Raw genomic sequence first — 12,732 nt, 5'->3', positions numbered from 1 at the left:
GATGACTGCTTCCATCCAGATCTCATCCTTTTTAATCACAAAACATATTTCCTTTTTGTATTTGTTCACAATTTCTTGTGACAGTCTGATTCTTTTCTTCATTTTGGCCTAAGTGCTTGAAAATAGTCTTGGATATTCTGTTCCTTATCTTCTCCCATATTGTTGAATAGTTTTGTTAGCTGTTTACCTACCGGTATATCAAATCCAAGTTCTTTGTAGCCTATACTGAGAACCTATTTGGTTATATGTAGCATCAAGCATACTAGTAGATTTCCAAACCTAAAAGTTCCTTTCTTATCCTTCTTAATCTTGCCTAGGTTGTCAATTAACTCATCCTTCAACCACTCACATACATCAATCTTTACATTATCTGTGATCATGTCATAAGCACTCTTAATGCATAAACTTGAAACTGAATTGAGTTTGTTTGCATGAGTTGCCTTATACCCTAATATCATGCTGATAAACCTTACATAGGTGTCGGTTACATTATTGACTCTTAAGGACCTTTTATCAGATGTAGCACCAGTTAGCTTAGTAACTAGGTCATTTGAGACCTTCTTGGTTTTGTCTGGTCTTTTATCGGTTGAGGGTAACCCTGTCACTTCTTTGATAGCTTCCTTGGTAATTTTATGAATTGCATCTAAATAGAAAAATTCTTCATGTACCCTGCTTAAGACTATCCTAATCACATCCTTGGGAAATTCAGGAATGCTAAGGATCTTTGTAAATCCTAGGGTTTCAACAATTTTATGTTCATCTTTTACATTACTGGATTCATCACATATGACAGATTTAAACATGGTTTTAATCTCTTCATCTCCTAATTCCTCTATGTTGCAATGGATGTAAATTCTGGGGTACAAAAACAACTCCTTTTGGAATTTGGGAAAAAACACCTGTATTATCATCTTTCTTGGCTATTTCAGGAACTAGTTGAAATACGGGCCTAGGGCATTTTATAACTTCGACAACAGTAGGGTTTTCTATATATTCAAGTGCAGAGGTGGATGCCATGATAAAAATACCTTTTTCTGCCTTAGGATGGATGAATGCTGAAATCCTTTGCTTCTTCGCTTGAAATGCCTTTGCTCTAGAGATTTCGCGCTCTTCAGATGTTTGAATTCACAGTGAAGTGAAATGGAGCTAAAACCACTAATTTATAATGTTTATTTCACCATCTACCACATTTAATGCATGCCAGTTAAGTAATAACTTAACATGTCTGCCGGTATATAAGTATCTTTCAACTTCTCATCTTTAACCGAGGGAATAATAGCACATGTGTCATTAGCTTGCCAAACCCTCAAGAAACTTTCTTCAATTCGATTAAGAACTTCCTACCGGTGGAGCACTACTCTGTCCTGCCGGTGGAGTAATACTCTGTTTTGCCGGTGGGGTGTTGATTGGTTCTATCGTTGGAGGAGTGTTCCCAATATTTAGATCTGCTTTTCTAATCCATTGTTTTGAGAATTCTTGCTTAACTTCTTCAACTTTTTCTTTCCCTTTCAAGCTAGCACTTTTGTTGTCTGCCGGTGATCCTTTGCTTCTATAGAATTTTGCAATATACCCAATTTTGTTACATGCATAACAAGTCACATTATTCTTCTGAATAGCCTTTCCATAGCCTATGTCAGTTTGTGTTCTACATTGATTAGATAAGTGTCCATATCTTCCACAAACATAACATCTTACATTCATTCTGCAATTTTCAGAGTTATGACCAGCTTTGTTGCATTTTGAACATTGATCGGTGGGTGTGTTGATGTTCTGATAATTCCTAGATCTACATTGATTTGCTCTATGACCATACTTATTACAGGTAAAGCATTTGCCATTGAATTTATAAGCATTAGGTTGCCTTACTGGTTTGCTGTGATCCTGAGTGTTTGCAGTACCGAAACTTTCACCAACTTCAAAGCTAATCCCATTAGTGTCACAAAGTTCTTCTAAGCTTTTCTTGAATTTATCTTTGTGCTGATTTGCAGTATCCAATTCTTTTTCCAAGAATTCTTTCTGTCTCATGAGTTCATTTGAATCATTCTAAGTATGCATCGGATCTGTCTTCAACAAATCATTTTCATAGCTAAGTCTGGTGTTCTCATTTGCTGCATCACTTAATCTTCTAGTCAAATATTCTTCAATCTTCTTTCTATCTTCAATTTCCTTGCAAAATCTCATAGTCATATCCTGCATTTCATTCTTTGTTGTCATGTTCTTTTGCTTCAGCTTGCCTATCATATCATTAAGAGTTTCCTTTTCATCATTTTCAAATTGCATCTTTTCACAAAGTTCTCTTCTCTTGTTTCTTGCAATGGTGAGATTTTCTTGAAGTGCCTAAATGATATCCTGAGCTGCCTTTAGATCATCTTCAAGTTTGATGTTTTTCAATTTTTCTGTATCATAGTCTGAGAGAGCTACTTCAAGTTGCTTCATTAGATTTTCCATCTTTACTGGTGTCAAGATCTTCCTCAAGCTGTTAGGCTTCTAAAAATAGAGGACCAAGCTCTGATACCAATTGTTAGGATTCCCAGAGATACTGAGAGGGGGGGGGGGTGAATTAGTATCTAACTGGTGAATAGAATTTCTTAAATTGAAACATGTAAAGCATATTATCAGTGTACCAATATGCAAGAAATAATGCAATAAATAGAAATGAAAGCAACCACATAAGAAACACACCATAGCACAATGATTTAACGAGGAAACTCGGTGTGGGAAAAACCTCGGTGGGATTTGTGACCCACAATATTTTCTTACTGGCCAATAAGAGAATATTACTTACAAGAGGGGCCTGCACATGCAGGAAGGCCAAGTGCCTAGAGCTCACTGCTCAAATGGGAAGTCTCACTGACTTACAATGTGGATTATACAAATCCAATAACTTGTACTACTTTACAATAGCATCTTCAATGCTAGATTTAGTACCGGTTTCTACTCTGTTCTTTACATATACCCCTTAACCTATATTTCGCATATAGGTCTACCTAATAATTTTTCTTATCCATATGCCTTATTACAAAATGTCCTACAATGACTTCTTATATATATAAGTCATTTTACAATGATATCAAGTTGCCTTACAAAGTTTTTCAATAATAAACAAAATATAATATATCAAAAATCCTGTTGGCCTCTATGCCGGTATGCTTCCTTTCTCTGTGCCGATGCCAGTGTAAAGTGTGTTCTGCTGATGTCGGTGTAGTGCCTTGCCGGTGCCATAGGATTGTAAGGTTGCCATCAATGACAAAACCTTCAATCACCTTCAATGTCTCATTGGAGTGTGCGTATGCCAATAGAGAGCACAGGCTAAACACGACAACAATAGAAATTGATAAGGTTTGCAATCAAAATATAAACAACAGGGACAATTTCTCTTTGAAAATGATTTAAATTGAATAAATTTTATTTAGATTTGGACAAAATAAGGCAGATTTAAATATAAAGATTTTAGATTTAACAAAAGATAGAAACAATATTGAAAACAAAATGACTAAAGCAAAGAGAAGACTTCCAAAATAAGTTATACAAAATGGGTTTCGCGGCAAGCCTTCCAAAACCACAACTCAAACCAAAAAGAAGACTTTGGTGGAAAGCCTTCCAAAGCTTAAAAACAAACTCTTTAAACTAGAATAAAAAAGGATTAGACCTGCATGCAAACTTGTTAACAAGTTTGAAAAAATAAAATTTAAAATCTGAAACCAAAACCTGCAGAAAACATGTTAGAGAAAAAACTTCTTCTCTTCTCTCAAAGAGTGCCTCCAAGAAAGGTGAGCTCCAAAAAAAATGACAACCTTCATCAAATTCCACTTAAATAAGGATTAGTAACCTGCTCTGATACCATGAAAGGAAATACAAGAGCAAGAAAATGAAAAATAAATCCAAGTAAGTATGTTGATTGAAGTAATGTTACCAAAGTAGAGAAAAACTTGAGAGAAATCACTCAAAGCTTGAAGAGGAGACACTAGCTTTTGAAAAGGGAAAAACAAAGAAAAACCCCTTATGTATTATGAATGAAGGCAAAGCCTAAAGAGAAAAAGAGAGAGAGAGATAGAGAAAGAAGCTCATTACAATGATGTCAAAAGTGAAGAATGAAAGGAGAATCATCTCTTAAATATAGATGAGAAGAGGAGATACAAAGTAACTCTCAAATCTATGAATGCCACCATTCATAATATGTGTGTGCAATGTGTCAATATCCTCTTAAGGAGGAAATCTAATATTCCTTAATAAAGGAAAATAAAAGAAATGACTTGTCCTCACACATATACTAGAGGACAAATTAAATTAGGGATTCCAAAGGAATATCCGAAACTAAATACAAATAAAACTGAGCTAAGTAAAGATTAAATATTCTAACATCAACAAATAACATGAAATACTTGTCACCCTGCAAGCTTCTCACTCTAGAAGGACCACACAGATCAATATGAACAAGATCCAACAATCCATGAGAATTATACTATTTGCTCTTATAAGTAACTCTTGTCTACTTCCCTAATTGACATTCCTTACATACTGGATTAGAGGACTTTATGAACTTTGGTAGATCTCTTACTGCTTGAGTAGAACTTATCTTAACCATGCAGTCAAAATTTACATGACACATCCTTTTATGCCATAACCGAATTTCATCAATCTAAGCAATCAAACAACTTTTACCAACATCATTCAATTGAAAGATATTACCTTTAATCTTTGTCCTTGATGCAATCTCAGTTATGGAGCTACTCAAGATCTCACATTTGCCATTCTTGAATTTCAAGTTGTATCCCTTATCAACCATCTGACCAACACTCAAAAGATTATGCTTTAATTCTTCAACATACAACACATCATCAGTATTGTGCTTACCATCAAGAGAAATAGAACCTCTACCATGAATTACACAAGCTTTGTTATCACCAAATCTTACTAAACCACCATCATACTTTTTAAAGTTTACAAATTTACTCTTATCTCCTATCATGTGATGAGAGAAACCACTATCAATTACCCACTCGTCTTTCTTCTCAATTTTAGAAGCCAAAGCTTTCTCTTCATTAATGCTGCCTGTAGAATCAGTAGTAACAGGATCATCTTTCTTGATAGCAATGAACACAAATTCATCTCCTAAATTTTCCTTATTTGTCTCATCATCTGCTACACCTTCATCAACAACATAATAACACTTCTTCTGATATTTAGGATTATATGGCTTAAATGGATTCTTAGGATTTCTATCTCTTTCCAGACACCTTGATGCAAAATGTCCTATCTTATTACATAAAAAACGTTTAAGAGTCAACTTACCTTCATACTTACCGACACCTTTAGGCAATCTTCTGGCATTAAGTACTTCAAGCTCCTCAAGCTCTCTTTCTTCATCTTCCATCTTTTTCAACTCTTTCTCATATCTAGATACTCTTTTAGAACTTTCTCTTGGATCATATCTCTGCTTCCTAGAAATAGTAGCTTTGAATGCAGATTCACTCTTAGGAAGAGAGTCTCCAAACTCACTCAGCTCAAAAGCAACAAGTTTACCAATCAACATGTCTCTTGTCACATTTGTTAGAGTCCGGATCTCATCAATAATAGCAACTTTATGTTTGTAAGCAAGAGGCAATGATCTCAATGCCTTAGCAACGATCTCATATTCTTCTAGTACTCAACCAACACATCTGATTCCACACACAAGCTCATTCACTTTCTGCATAAAAGAAGTAATATTCTCATCTTTACTCATCTTTAGGTTCTCATATTTACCCTTCAATGTCTACAACTTAGCAATCTTCACATGACTATCACCTTCATGCAAGGTCTCCAATTTTATCCAGATCTCATGTGTAGTCTCTAAGTCCATCACATTCACCATCTCAGAATCTGACAAGGCACTCAACAATGCTTCCTTAGCTCTAATATTGTATTCCGCTTCCTTTATCTCATCTAGAGTAGTAGGACCGTTTTGAGGAATATTATATACATTCTTAGTAATCTTCCAGTACTCTTATCCAATGCATCTCAAATGACATTGCATCTGGCTTTTCCAAAGAGTGTAGTTTGTTCCATCGAACCTTGAACTATCCTTCTTTAAAGCAAAGGTTGTCATCCTAGATCTCCTCAAGCAATCAAGCTTCTTCCGAAGGATCTATCTTTGATATAAATTGTTGGCAACAATGTATCAAACTGAGGGGGGGGAGTGAATCAGTTTGAACAAATTTTTTCTACAACTTAAACCATAAATCAGATCCACAATGAGATAATACCCTGTTAGGAGAAAATGAAATGTTACAATGGGGAATGCACATGCATTCAGGCACATTGCCTAGAGCTCACTGCTCAAGCAAGAAACCCGAAAAGGCTACAACCTATAGGGAAGGCTCACTGCCTTACAAGAAGTATCACTGACTTACAAAAGCATTCAGACAAGAATTTGGATTACATGAACTATGAAAATAACATCTCCATATGCCTAGATACAATTCCGGTTAAGCACATAGTCCGCTCTGCAACACTTCTCTTTTCTCCTTCACACTTTTGAAAGATCAAATAACTTGTTTGCACATACAACTTGATCATACACACTCAAGATTGCAAACATACATCTTACATGATTAATACATTTATTTATAAAAGACATCAACCTATATTTCATGGTCGGCTAAACCCTCAATACAAATTATAAAATAATAACATCACACGCTACAACATTTCTTGTAGAACAAAACAATGTCAGCTAAGACATAGTCTGGACCCAAAGAAATACCGCAAACACACAAAACCTCCAAAAATTATGCCTCGATCATCCACAAAAAGCTACAACCACCAAGAATGTCGCATAACACAAAAAAACATCATTGGACAAAGAAAATATTCAATAACATGCACAATAATTAATGTAGACCACCAATACGCACATAAAACAATCTAGAAACATTCACAAGCAATGTGAATTGCACCACAACAACTACAATAACTCGAATTACCATAATCATCACCATCTCACTATGGAGCTCAAGAACACCATCATAATTGACTGTCAACATGAAAGATTCACTTGTGGATATCCAAATCATGAACCAATTGAACTGAGGACACACATCAACATCCAAAAGTCATCCCATACATCCACAACTAAATATATAGCAATTCTGGAGCAATTCGGATCACAAACCAAAATACCGAATAACACGAACAATGAAATATTAACCTGAATACCGGATCTCATAACTCGATCAAAACATCATAAAAATCTCTGAAACTTATGCTGAATCAACTAGAGATAAGTATCTCAAAACCCATTAAACCACAACAACACAACTACAACACTTTGACCAAACCAACTCATTCAACCAAATTGCAACACAGGAATACACAGAAGAATATGTTGACAACAATGACAAAACACCATTAAAAATATGTAATTTATTATATTTGTGATCAATGTTACACCAAACTTAAAAAAATTTACAAACATATCATAAACCAACAAAAGTAATTTCATGGTTTTTACCTAATTATAGTAGGTAAGGCCTAGTTATTTACAACATTAGTGGCATTATTGTTCAAACTTATGCATATTAAGTGTTTATTTGCATTGAATTTACATATGCATTTTTTTGTTGATGCGATTTTGTGGTTCAAGGATTTTATCAACTTGATATGTGTATGTTAATATTAGATAGATTTACATTTAATTATAATATCATTTGACAATATATATGATTTTGATTAATAGTAATCAATTGTGTTGAATATAGTATGTTCTTTTATCATCAATGCTTTAGATCATACTTCACGATCATTCTCTTCTCAAGCTATTTCACAATGATGATGGATCACGGAATATGATCCAAAATGTTGAAGATAAAAAAATACACATAATCTAATCCAAAAATATTACCGTTCTACATCATAAATTGAAAATTTCGTGATTTTAATCTATATATTTGTTTATTAAAAAATTGATTATGTATGATTTGATTAATTATATCATGAAAAGATTTGATAAATGAAATTATTTTGTAAAGTACAAATAAATCCAAGAAAGAAATTATAAGATAATTCTAAGTACCAAACCATATATTCCATTAATTCGATGTTAAACTTGTAAAATTCCTTTAACATTTGGCTTTAGAATATGTTGTAGCTAGACCATATTATGAATAATGCTAATACACACCATGTTGAAAATAGATAGTGTAATATTCTCGGTGACACTAAAATTTGATGAGAGGTGTGAATAACACCTTTCATATTACTATTCTAAAAAAGTACTTTATAAATGAATAGATTTGATAGAATTGTGAAATATAACATATTGTTGTCACAATAATTTCTTGTCAATTTGCTTCTATGTTTCCATCCATTATCTCCTATGAATAAGGATGATTTAACTTTATTCTCAAAGTCAATAATTAGAAAATTATAATATTGGTATTTTTTCATGTTTTTAATGTTTATAAATAAATTGAAATGTTTATCAAGATGGATATCACTTAGGTATATGATATATTATATCTAATTAAATTATATTAATAGCTAAGGCCCATAGCTTACTTGATATTTGATTTGTGATTCAAGGACTATATCTAATTAAGTTAATATTAAATTAAATTGTGTCTCTTACTGTTTCTCTATCCTCTGCTTCCCTCCTAGATCCTATTGGTGTGGGCTCCTTGGGCCTTGATATTTTTTCTCCTATTGCTCTTGTTCTGCAGAAATAGTCTGCTCCAGGTGTTGTTCTGCAACAAAAATCTACTTTGAGTGCTGATAGACACTCTGAGGGGATTTTCTAGCTTGTTCCCTTTGGCAATGATGCTCCTAATAATAGTATTACCTAGATTTCTGTTTGTTGTAGGCATAAAGGTAAGTCTTCCCCCCTCCCCCCCACCTCTAAAGTAATCCATGTCGAGTTTTGGGTGATTCTCCCCACTATTGAGGTGGGTTTTATATAGGGTCTTCACCCTTATTTTTACACCTTTCTTTTATGCCTCCTACAAGGTATTTGTATATAGGGGTTAACACCCTTGATTTGTTGCTTATTTTAATAAAAAACATACCTAAATTTCTTAGGTTTTTAACATACCTTAATTTGAAATCTCTTGATCTCTCCTCCTTCTACTCTATTGCTTCCATCTACTCCTATCTACTTTGTGCAAGAGGTTCTAGGTGATTTGAATTTTTGATCTCTCTCCCTTTCTCCCTTGAGTTGCATTTCTCAGAGGTTCGCCTAGAGATTATTCCTAGGACATTGCTATCGAGGCTGATGATATTTTCTCACCCTTTGCTTTCTCTATTGTCTATTATTTCACCCAAGCATCCCCTACAAGTTTTAAATCCCTTTCCCTCTCCCCCCCTATAGGTGTGCTTCTTGCTAATGATGCGAATGGGTTTGCCATCCTTTCTATTGCCCATGACTCCTTGTTTGGTGATGTAGTCATCCCTGGTTGATCGATGTTTATGTCTAGGGTTGCTTTGAACCTTGCTTTTTGTGCTATGGATGCCAACTTTGTCCCTAATGTTAGTTCTTCACCTTCTTTGGTTCTTGTGGCTTCTATGGGAGTTCATAACTTTTGTTAGGCATCTAGGTTTGGTCTTGCTCACCCTTTGTGGGTTGACCACCCTCTTTTATATTCTAGAGAATCCTCGATGGTGGTTTGTTGTGTGGATGCAGTTGAAAATAAAGATTTCTATCAGCATAGAGGTTTGGTGTGTCAATTCTCCAATCTTTGGCCTTCTCTTCCTAACTTGAATAATTGGGTTTTGGACTCGTGGAGGCCCCTAATTGTTGGTAATATTAAAAATATTTTCCTATGCTAAATGTTTTCCTATTGCTTCTTGGGCCTCTTTTGAGGACAAAACTTGGTGTTGGGTTAGCTATAGGCTTGGAGAGAGCACATGCTCAATCAAATACTATGTAACCTCCTTTGACTCCCTTACCAAACCACTCACATGCATTTGGTGTGGGTTAGAATTTTGAATCTTCCCCTCTAGTTTAAGGAGGATTCTTGTTCCTAGGCCATTTTCAACTCTATTGGTCACTTATTAAAGGTTGATGATTCCACTTTCTGTATTGGGCACTCTAATTTTGCTAGTATTCTAGTGGATATTGATATCTCCAAGCTTCTTCATGGGGATTTATTTTTGATGGTTGGTCTTGGACTCAACTTCTTGCTTCTGAAGGCATCCCTTTTAGATGTTGATGCTTCTCAACTGGTCACTTTGTTATAGATTTTTCTCTCTTTCATCGAAAAGACATTTCTGCTTGGTGAAATAATGCTAATAGTTATTAATTGACTATCTACGGTCCTGATTATTTGTCAAATGAATCCTCTCAAGAAAATGATGAGTCCACAGTTTCTAGTGTGGCCTTATTAGGCCATCCAAACCCTATTGAGGAACCTCTTTCTCCATGCTTACATCCTAATTTTTCTATATCTTTTGCTCAGCTCTAGATTGTTAGTATCAACCAAGAAGGAAGACTGAGAGGTGGGGGGGGGGTGAATCGGTCTTCACTGGAATATAAAACTTAATCACAATACAAAAATCTAATAAACTATAGTTACAACAAAGATAAGAAAATTGAGAGACACCACACAACACCAAGATTTTGACGTGGAAAACCCGGTTACAGGAAAAACAATGATGGGAACCTACCCACAATAAGATGATACTCTTCAGTAGTATGTGAAAATATTACAATGGGGAATGTACATGCATTCAGGTACACTGCCTAGATCTCACTGCTCAAAAGATAATGGTTTGAAAGGCTAAAACCCTCGGGGAAGTCTCATTGAATTACAATAAGATTCATACTACAATCCAAAAGAAATGAACTAAAAGAATAGCATCTCCAAATGCCTGATTACAGTTCCGGTTAAGCAGATATGTCTTCTCTGCAACACTGATCTCTCCTCAATCACAACACCGAAGGATAAATCTCTTGTTTGCACATAAACCTCTCTCTGATAATGTAGACATAACATCAACACCTAATTTACATGAACATGTCACCTATATATACAATTCATCAACCTTGATATCAACGCCGACTAAACCCTCAACCCTCAATCACAAAATTACAAGACATGATACAAAGATCTACCCCCAGACTAATATAATATTTTACATAGATTAACATGGACCTAAAACAAATTCCCAAATGCTCAACTCCACCAGAAATCACGCCAAGATCAACCGCAACACGCTACACCACCAAGAGAACGCATAACACGAAAATCACCATCGGTTGATGCAAACCACCAAAAACTTGCACAATGATCAATGCAAATCATCAAAACAAATAGGACACAACTAGGAAACACCAACAAGCATATTAGAATCATCAGGAACAACTGCACCAACACCACTTATCAAATCTTCATCTATCAATGACTGAAAGCTCAAGAACACAACCAATCAACAACTGTCACGAAGAAAGATAACTTGTAGAGAACCAAATCATGATCCATTTGAAATAAAGATACACAAGAACATCCCAAGAAATATCCCAAAAACTCAATACAAGATCTGATCACACTAGAATATACCGGAGGAAATACTGAGCTTTGCAAAACAGTGATCAACAAAACAACACTACAAACCGGATCACAAGATCTTCCCAATCTGCAATCATCGGAGCAATACACAGGAGTATGTTGACATCAATGACAACAACATATCCTAGCAACAACAATGAGAAACAACATCCAACATAGATTCCTCATGAGAAGGATGAACACCATTTTTCCTTGCTCTAAGTGTCATGATGGGCCCTTTGTGGGGGTTTCTCCTTTTTCTCTCCTTTCAGTATAACTTGGATGATAGTGATTTTGGACTATTATTAGTAGATGGAGGAAAGGTCTTTTCTTTTCCTCTTAGAAAACATATAACTGAGTTGTGGGTGAAAGGTCAAATCTCTCTTGACATGTGATTTTATATGTGGGACACCAATGGTTCTTGCATTTGTAGGTGGTCTTGTTAGGTAGGTTCATTATAACTATTCCTCTATTTGTGGTGCTTCTCAAATGGTTTTAGCCTTTTAAGCACTATTTCATCTAGGCTTTTGGCCACCTTTGTATTTGGTCAAAAACTTGTTTCCCCCTTTTTTTTTTCAAGGGGTACTAACATTTCAAAATCCCTTTTTATATTAATAAAAATCATACCTAAATATCATTTAAAATTTGATGTAAAAAATTTCTATTTGTGACATTTTATCCAAAATATATACATGTTCATTTGCTTATTCTTGTTCTTATATATTTGAGTTTTTGTTTTATTTATTTAGGGTCACAATTTTATTTCTTTGATTCATAGTTTAGAGTAAATTCTAAAATTATATTTCAAATTAAACTAATTTTATAAGCATAGATTAATTTAAGCATTTCCATTTAAAATTCAATTTTTATCAAACATATCTTCCTCTTAGCTTATAATTGTAGAAAGTGGTGTTGGGAGAACAATGCAAGGGTTTCCACCAAGGTTTGACTATGTGAATTCCAATTTTGTGAATCTTCCTCTTATCTTGAATGCATTTTTGTTAAGGATATCTCCCTGCGGTGAAGGTGTTTATCATTAATATGGATCTCTATCTTTCTTAAAATATCAACATGGTGGTATGTGTTGAACCCAAGGCATGATTGAGAGGGGGTGTGATGGGGGGGGGGGTGAATTGGAAATTTAAAATAGATTAATTATAAACAACATTCAACCATTCAAAAAACTACTAAAAAACTTACTAACCATCAACAC

The sequence above is a fragment of the Cryptomeria japonica genome, chromosome 11, assembly GCF_030272615.1.
Source record: "Cryptomeria japonica chromosome 11, Sugi_1.0, whole genome shotgun sequence".
Classification (NCBI taxonomy): Eukaryota; Viridiplantae; Streptophyta; class Pinopsida; order Cupressales; family Cupressaceae; genus Cryptomeria; species Cryptomeria japonica.
Note: the sequence above shows the minus strand (reverse complement) of the source record.